We start from the raw sequence: 8,232 nt of genomic DNA, 5'->3' as shown, positions 1-8,232 counted from the left end.
TACAGTTCAGGATGAGCCAGAGCTGCAGGCAAGGCACCTGGCCAGGGAGAGGCAAGTATGCACGTGGTTCTGTGCCGATAAGTGGGTAGGTGTGGAAACACCGTGGGAGGGTGGGCCAGGTGTAGCGTGAGCACAGCAAGTGCATACCTGTGTACGGGTGTGGGGCTCAGGTGTGTGTGGCCACACGGGGATACAGGAGGACATACCCAGCGGCCTGTCGAGGCATGGGGCCACTGGTGTGGTGTGTGTCCAGGTGTGTGTGCACAGGGGTGTCTGCTGTGATGTGTGTTTTGAGGCTGGAGTGTAAGGCGCAGCTGTGAGCTTGGGCGTGTGTCTGTGTGTGAGTGTGTGTGAGTGAGTGTGCATGTGCTCTGTGAGGCTGCTCGCACATGCTGCGTGCATGGGGTGGTGCAGGCCCCACAGCTGGGACCCAGGGGCCTGGTTGTGGCCATTGGCAACAGGGGCCAGATGGTGGGGGAGGTGGGGAGGCCCCTGCTCACCCTGGGCAGACACACAGGCTTAGCAGAGCCCAGATTGCCTGCTGGGGAGGTCTCCCCAAGCCCAGAGCTTCCTGGCTTTTGGGGCTGGGGCAGCAGAAAGGGCCCAGGGGGGTCCCAAAGGGCATAAGGGACCCGGGCAGTCGCAGTAAGGAAGCAAGGCCAGACCTTGGGAGCTTCTCAGGGGCCTATGGGGGCCGGGGCTTGGGCGGGGGTCCCGGTTCCTCCTCACCTGGTAGCTGGGCCCGGCTCCCTCCGCTGGAGCTGGTGGTGGAATGTGGTGGAATGTGGCTGAAGCCCTTTGTCTGTCCCAGGGTCCGGCAGCAGCTGCTGTATTTGGGCAGCTCTGCTCCAACAAGCTATGTTTGTGCCTTCCCCAGGGGGACTTATATAAGGCACTAAGTTCCCCAGGCTAATGTTTGACTTTCTTTTGAGAATTAATGGTGCCAGCAAGGGAGGGTGCCGCGGACGCACGCTTTCTTCAATGGGCTGCCTCAGCAAAGGCTGGGTGGTGGTGTGGCTGAGCCTAGCAGGGTTGCTGGCCAGACGGAGGGGTAGGTAGGTGGTCGGGGCAGGCTGGCCTGAGGCAAGTCTGGGAGGGGGTCCGGTCTGAGTCCTGAGGACCCAGGGTCATCTCTGTGAGGATGGTGTGTGGGCCCAGAGCTCAGAATATCTCTGAGAGGGGTGTTGTGTACGTGTGGGCCGAAGACATTCTTCTGGGCACCACTTCCCCTGCCTGGTGCCTCCCAAGAAGGGGCCTGGAGACTTGTCTCTTGGGAAATGGCAGGGAAGGTCCAGCTGAAAATGTCTCAGGTGTCTGTCCCTGAGGGCTCAGGGCTATCATCCGCTGGGCTCCTGGGCAGCCAGGGCTCCCCTGTCTGAGTCTCAGGCTCAGGGGAACAGCCCCCTTCCATCTCCACTCTCCATGGACAGGCTCCTCTTCTGATCAGCTGTGTCCCTTTGGGGACAAATCATGGTCTCTCGTGTTTTGTTCTTTCTCTGAATTATTTTAATTCCATAATAATGTTTTTCTTGCATAAAACATGGGGAACATAAATAGGCCAAACAAAACCAAATATCCAGCCTCACCTGACAGCCAACCCCGTGTGCTTTCTGATGTATGTTCTTCCAGACCTTTCCTCCTCAGGGACTGTGGTCTAACCCTCATTCTTTAGCAGCCAACAGGAGGCTCAGGTAACCTCACGGCAGCCCCGTTACTATTCTAAACTTTGTAAATTAGGAGACTAAGGAACAGAGAGGTTAAGTAACTTGCTCATGGTCTCCCAGCCAGGGAGGGCAGGGGCAGTGTGAGCCAAGGGGCCACTGTGCTACACTGTCTCTCCCTTAGCAAGGTCACCTCGGTGGGCTTTCAATGTCACTCCTGCCTGCCTTTACCTCTCTGGTTCTACCTGCAGGGACTCTGGGGAGCTGCCCCATCCCATCTGCTCCAGGAGCTCAGGAGGGGCCCACCTAGGGCTCCCATTCTTGGTTGGAGAGGGGGCTTCCCATTTTCCCCCTCGGCCCCCTTCTCCACCCAGGCAGCGTCCAGCTCCCTGGCTCAGGCTGGCCTCCGCCCCCTGAAGTCTCTCCCAGCCCCTCACCAGCCCCCCCTCCCAGGCGGGGTCAGCCACTGGGGCTCTGCTCCCCACCTGGGCCCAGCAGTAATTGATGTTCTCAGAGTGGCCTGAGGCAGGGCGAGATCCGGAGTCATCAAAGGAAGATTAAATTATGCTCCGATGCAGCCAAGGGGTTGTTTTAGGAAGGTTTTCGACTGTGAGGCTTGCAGAGAGCTGAGCCGCCGCTTGAGCCCCCCTGTTCTGGGCATTCGCCCCCTGTGAGATTTTCTGATGCTTAATTGGGCATGGGTTATCCGTCTGTTCCTGTCCTAGTGGAATGTTGTTTAAAGGAGCCTGGTGACTTCCCGTGGAGGCCGATGGAGGTGAGCCAGAGTATAGATGTGCAAGCCCAGCCAGGGGCGGCCCCAGCCCCCAGTGCATATGCTTGGATTCACGGTATCTGACCTAAGGAGTTCTCTTAGGCCTGCGGGGATTGTGTCATGCACTTGCTATATGACCTTGGGCAAATCACCTCCCTCTGGGCCTCTCATTTCTCTCCATTAGTTAAGTGGCTTACACACACACACACACACACACACACACACACGCTCCAGAAATTTTTTATTCAAACAATATATTGGGTTTGTAAGATCAATATACAAAGCAGATGTGAGAGGAGGTGGTCTGGCTAAAGTGGGAAAGAAGTTGGAGAGAAAGCGGCCCCTTCGTCACCCCCGCCCACCCTGGCTCACCCTTTCCTTTGGCATCTTCTGCCCCCGGCCCACTCTGCCAGAGGCATTTCTGTTATATTAGAGGATCCACCACTTCTGCCATCGAATATGTGGAAATCAACTTTTTTTTTAAAGAAATGTTACATATGGGAAATCTTACCTGCCAAGTGCACTCTTAGCTTGGGATATGGAAGTGTCATTTTCTTTTCCTCCCTCCCCCTCCCTTCCTTCTCCCTTCTTTCTTTTTCTCTTTCATCCCTGCATCTTTTGTCTGACCCCTTCCCGGTGTCCTTTTAGCTGCACTGAGCTCAGTCGGTGGCCCCCATCCCCGCTGGGCCCCAGCACAGGCATGTGTCTTCAGCTGGAAGGGCCCAAGGGTTCATCAAGGTCAAGTCCAACGTCCTCACCTTACACGCAGGGAGACCAAGGTTCAGTGAAGGAAGGAGCACACATCTGACCCTCGGCTTCCCGAGCTTCTCCGCACAGTGCTGTCTTTCTAAATCCTCAATTAGTTGAAGCAGAGGATGCACCACGACAAGTGAAACAGGCAAATCTTACTCTGAGGGAGCAGGGTGGAGTCTGGGTGTCCTGGCCAATTACGGGGACCATGCTAAACTCTCTGTGGGTCATCCACTCTCCTACCCACTCACCTGTTCATTGGTTTGTTCATCTCTCCATCTGTCTGTCCGTCCGTCCCTCCGTCTGTCTATTCATCCACCCCTCCATCCTTCCAATGTGCCTCATGCCTTGTATGTATGAGGCCCCAAGCTAGGAGCTAGGGTGTCTTCTCTACCCTCCTGTCTGCTTGTCAGAGAAAATAGCAGCGCAGCAACAATTACAGCACCCAGGAGATTGGCCTCAACACCATGGGAGAAGTCCATGCGGTTCTAGTCCTTTCCAGAGTGGGAAAGAGTGACTGGGTTTGATGGATCAGATTACGGTGGGTTGCCCAGAGAAGGTGGTATTTTTTACACTGGGTTGGATGATTCGGAGGTCGAATGGGGAGGGACCCGCAGACCCAGGGGTGTGAGTGCAGGCACTTTTGGGGAAATGGGAGGTGAGTTGGATAAGCAGTGTGGACAGAACTTTCTTCCCACCCTGGTGGAGGCCTTGGTCCCAGGGGCTGGGACACACATAGCTGTGATAGTCTCAGAGGGGCTGATGATTCTCTGGGCTTCTCTGTCCCTGTGCAGGTGGAAGTGGGGAAGATCTCGAGGCTGTGGCTCACCAGTGGAGTCATGCTCTGTGGTGCCTAAACTCACCGTGTGCAGTCTGGGTCTCTTGCCCCTCATAAGGGTCCCATTCAGCTGGGGGGCCATTCGAACCCTCCAGGTGCAGCTGCCTGCCTGCCTCCTCACTAACCCATCATGGCTTCAAGTCAGAAGCCGCAGCATGTGTGGGGGTGTCCTGGGGCTCAGACTATGTGCCTAGGTGGGCGTGGAGAGATGTTCAGTGAATTCCCAAAGGCCAAGAGCTATTCCTAGGGCTTCATCATTGGCTTAGGGGCCCCAGATTCAGTCCCTGTCCTTGGGTAGCTCTTAACAGAATAGGTGGCCTGTATGGTCCTGGACAAGGGATTGTCCTCTGCCCTCAAGCCCTAATCAGCCCTTCCTTTCCTTTCATTTATTCTAAAATTTCCTTCACAGGAGCAAGGCCATCCAAGGAAGAGGGTTCCTACATGCTTGAATCGGAATCTTGGGCAGGTCGTGTCTCCTGGTTAAGCTTTAGTTTTCCCACTTGTAAAATGAGGATTAATACCTACCTTATAGGATTGTTGGGATTTATATAAAGTATATAAAACCCTGAACACAGTGCCAAGCACGCAGTGCTGAATTTGAGGGTCAGTCCCGAGGGAACGGGCTTCAGGAAGCCCGAGCAGTCCCAGAAGAAGAGGAAGAGGAAAGGTTGCTAGGAGAAGGGAGCCCACGAGGGGTGCCCTTTCGCCCTGGGGGTCACAGGTTGGAAGGGTTTCCAGGCGTCGGTGGAGGGGGGAGCTCTTGAGGTTGTCCTTGGGCACCTGGAGTTTATCCTGGCCCAGCCAGTCACTGCCGAGCCCATCATGTTGCCAGGCAGGCTGGGGCACAGCCGTCACCCCAAGTAGGAAAGGTCAGGGGCAGCTGTCACCCCAAGTAGGAAAGGTCAGGGACACAGCTCCCAGGGTGGCGGAGGGACTGTGCTTGAGCAACTGGAATCCCCAGCCCAGGGCAGGCCCCAGTGGCGCCCCCTGCTGGTGCACGTCAGGAACTGTATCTCTCACCTCTGGGGCATGGCCTGGAGTTCCCCGGGCCCACCTGCCACCTGAACCCCGCACAGAGAATGGAGGTCTGTTGATCTGTAAACCCCCACACTGGATGACTGCTCCAAGAACCTGAGGGAGGGGACCCCCTGGCTACAGGATGAAGCAGCAGATGTCTCAGTCCCCATGTCCCTGGCACTGCTTTCTGCTCATGAAATGTCTTAAACCAGGGCTGGCCGATGCAGGTGCCCACGGGGCCAGGTGATGTGAATGAATGGGGTGGGCTAGGTGGGCTAGGTGCTCGGAGAAGTGCACAGCGCATGTCCAGTCTGAAGGGGGCAGCGGTGCTCAGCACCAGCTGGCGTTGCCATGGGAATATGCAGGCTTGGGGTTGCCAGAGCTTCAGATATTTTAAAAATAGCTTGAAATCTGGACTTTGTGAAATTTTCCAATTGTGTAGGCGACCCCTCCTCCCACCTTCTGGAATCCCTTTGTCTTTTCTGCTTCTACCACCCATTGGAGCCACAGACTCCATCAAGTGACTCCTTGTAGAACAAGGGAGGATTTCCTTGGGTTTGTCCTCACACGTACTCCCTGCTGGACCTCAGGATTTGGTTAGCAGGGCCTTCCAGGGTTTGTTCGTTCAGCAAACATGTATCCGGCACCTTCTTTGAGCTGGGTCTTGTGCAGAAAGGTGCTGAGGATGGGAGAGGTGAAAAAGACACAGAATGTGGCTTTGAGGGGCCACAGAGCCCTGGAGGGAGAGTGGAGGGGACAGACATCCATGCAGCCGGTGCCAGGGGTCAGGGACCCTGAGGACACTGTCCCATGTGCTTTCCCTCCAAGGCCTCATATCAGAGCGGTGGTTCCCTGTCTGAAATCAGCCATGACGGGGGTGGGTGGGTTTGGCTCCATGCTGCACTCATGTTCTTTTGTCTTTACACTCGCTGTTCCCAAGGCCGGCTCCTCCTCGGCTTCTCAGATGTCACTTCCTCAGAGAGGCCTTCCAGAACCAGCTAGACTAGTGCCCCCAACTCTAGGAACACCTTCTCTAGCAGGCTCTATTTGTCACTGCCCAGAATTACGTACATGCTTGTCATCCACCTCTCCTGCCCTCAACCAGGAGGCCGTGAGGGCAGGGCCTGCCTTTGACCTGTTTGCCACTGCCGAGTGGGCTTACGGTAGGAGTTCATGTACAGCAGGTGCGGTCTGTCCACCAGCACCTCCCCCCCATCTCTTTTCAGGAAGCAGTCTCCACAGGGGGAGTGCTCAGCCCTGGACCCCACCTGCCCAGCCCTAGTGTCTTCACTTGCAAAATGGCTACGGTAATATTTCTAACCTTACAGGGCTGGGAGGAGGGCGGGTGCTCGCTCTCCTGTGGGGTGGTAGGTCTGAATCCTGTCATGGGGGATGGCATCCCTGGGTCCTGGCTCGGAGCTTGGGGACCATCTCACAACCCTCCCTCCCCCAGCAGCGCATTTTTCCACTTGCCTTGTTTCCTGCCACAGACCTGCTCTGCAGTTGATTTCCCTGCGCTTGGCAGAAACGCTGAGTGAAAAAGATGGGCTGAGGCTCCCGGAGCAGACGGTGCGGGAGAGGAGAAGCCACAGATGCATGGGGGGATGTTCGGAGCCTGAGAAATCCCAAAGCAACTGCCCGATCCTGGTCCCTGGGCTTCCAATCTCCCCCTGGGGAGGGATACTGGCAGATGCATCTTCACCATGGTGCAGGCAAGGGCTCCTGCCCATAGAGGATGTGACCTTGGGGACCAGTTTGATGGCCAAAGATGCCAACAAGCAGATGTGTAGCTGCCTGGACAGGGGAGGGAGCCTGTGGCTGGGGCTTGGGCAGGGGGCTGGAGAACGGTCCTGTGGTTTCCAGTCAGGTGTGTTGTATCTTCTGAACACACAGGGTGTGGGATCATAGACGGCTGTCTGTCTGGGGTACGGGGGCAGCTGTGGCCAACCCCGGGGCTCTGTGGGCTAGTGTCATCAGTGCTGTTGGTGAAATGCAGCCAGTAAAGTTTCTCAGGCTTGCAGAGAACTCAAAGCTGAGATAGAAGGTATCTAAGTAGGAGGATGGAATCAGAATCCAAAGGGATTGGAGGGGTGAGTGCTGAGCCTGCCACTTTCTAGGTATGCCCCTTCAGACAAGTCGCATCAACTTTCTGATCATTGGCTTCCCTGTCTGCAAAATGGGGGCAACGTCACCTCTACGCCGGTGCCATGAGGGTCAGTGAGACCACCTGCACGCGGCAGCCAGCTCAGTGCGGGGTATGGGATAGCTGCGGCTGCGCCTAATGACAGGGGGAGCTCCTCAGGGGCAGGGGACTCGTCTTTCAGTGCTGTGTCCCCAGTGCCTGTACAGCGTGGGCACCGAACAAATGTTTGTCAGATGAACGAACAAGATGAAATTTGACAGGGATAAATGTCAGTTCCTGGACTCGGATCCAAAGACCCAGCTGCACATGGATGCGGTGGGGGGTGGAGCGGGGGAAATGGGGAGAAATGGCTCAGCAACTAACAGCACATGCGAGAAAAGTGGAAGGATTTAAGCGGTTAGAAATTTTGGTCAACGTGAGGTGGCTTGCCAAAACCAGGCAGGGTGAACTCGGGTGGCATCACGAGAGGCCCAGGGCTCAGAAGTGGGGAGGCCACGGTGGTCGGACCAGCCTCCAGAACCGCATACCATTCTGCCCTCCCCCCGTGGTGTGCTTGAAGAAATCAGGGCACCGAGCTTGGAGACGGGAAGTGCACGGGGCCACCGCGCGGTGCTCAGAGCTTGCCTCTTCCACTCGCTTGGGCAATCAGCGAAGCGCATGACTCCAAGCCTCAGTTTCCTTGTCTGTAAAATGTGCCTGCCCCAGGCTGGAGCTCACTTGGCTGCGGGGGCAGAGCAGGAATGGGGGTCCGAGCCTCGCGGGACTCACTCCCCCACGCCTGCGCACGGAGCTCCTCAGCACCCGGTTGTTCACACGGGAGGACAGCACCTGTTTCCTTCTCCCACCTTGACCTCCCCACTTTCCTCCATTGGTGGCTGAGCCTGTAGTCCAGCCACTTTGCCCGCAGACAGCTTCCCTCTCATCTGCATGTTTTGGGTGTAGGACTGTGCGTGCAAAAAGCCTGGCCTCCACATTCCTCTTCCGCCCACCAACCGCGCTGTGCCTGCAGCGAGCCTGCCTGTTGGGGGTGGGGGTGGGGGGTGAGGGGGCG

Source organism: Eumetopias jubatus, unplaced genomic scaffold (assembly GCF_037043125.1).
Source record: "Eumetopias jubatus isolate StellerSeaLion01/CBP00866 unplaced genomic scaffold, mEumJub1_p1.0 scaffold_13, whole genome shotgun sequence".
Lineage (NCBI taxonomy): Eukaryota > Metazoa > Chordata > Mammalia > Carnivora > Otariidae > Eumetopias > Eumetopias jubatus.
Note: the sequence above shows the minus strand (reverse complement) of the source record.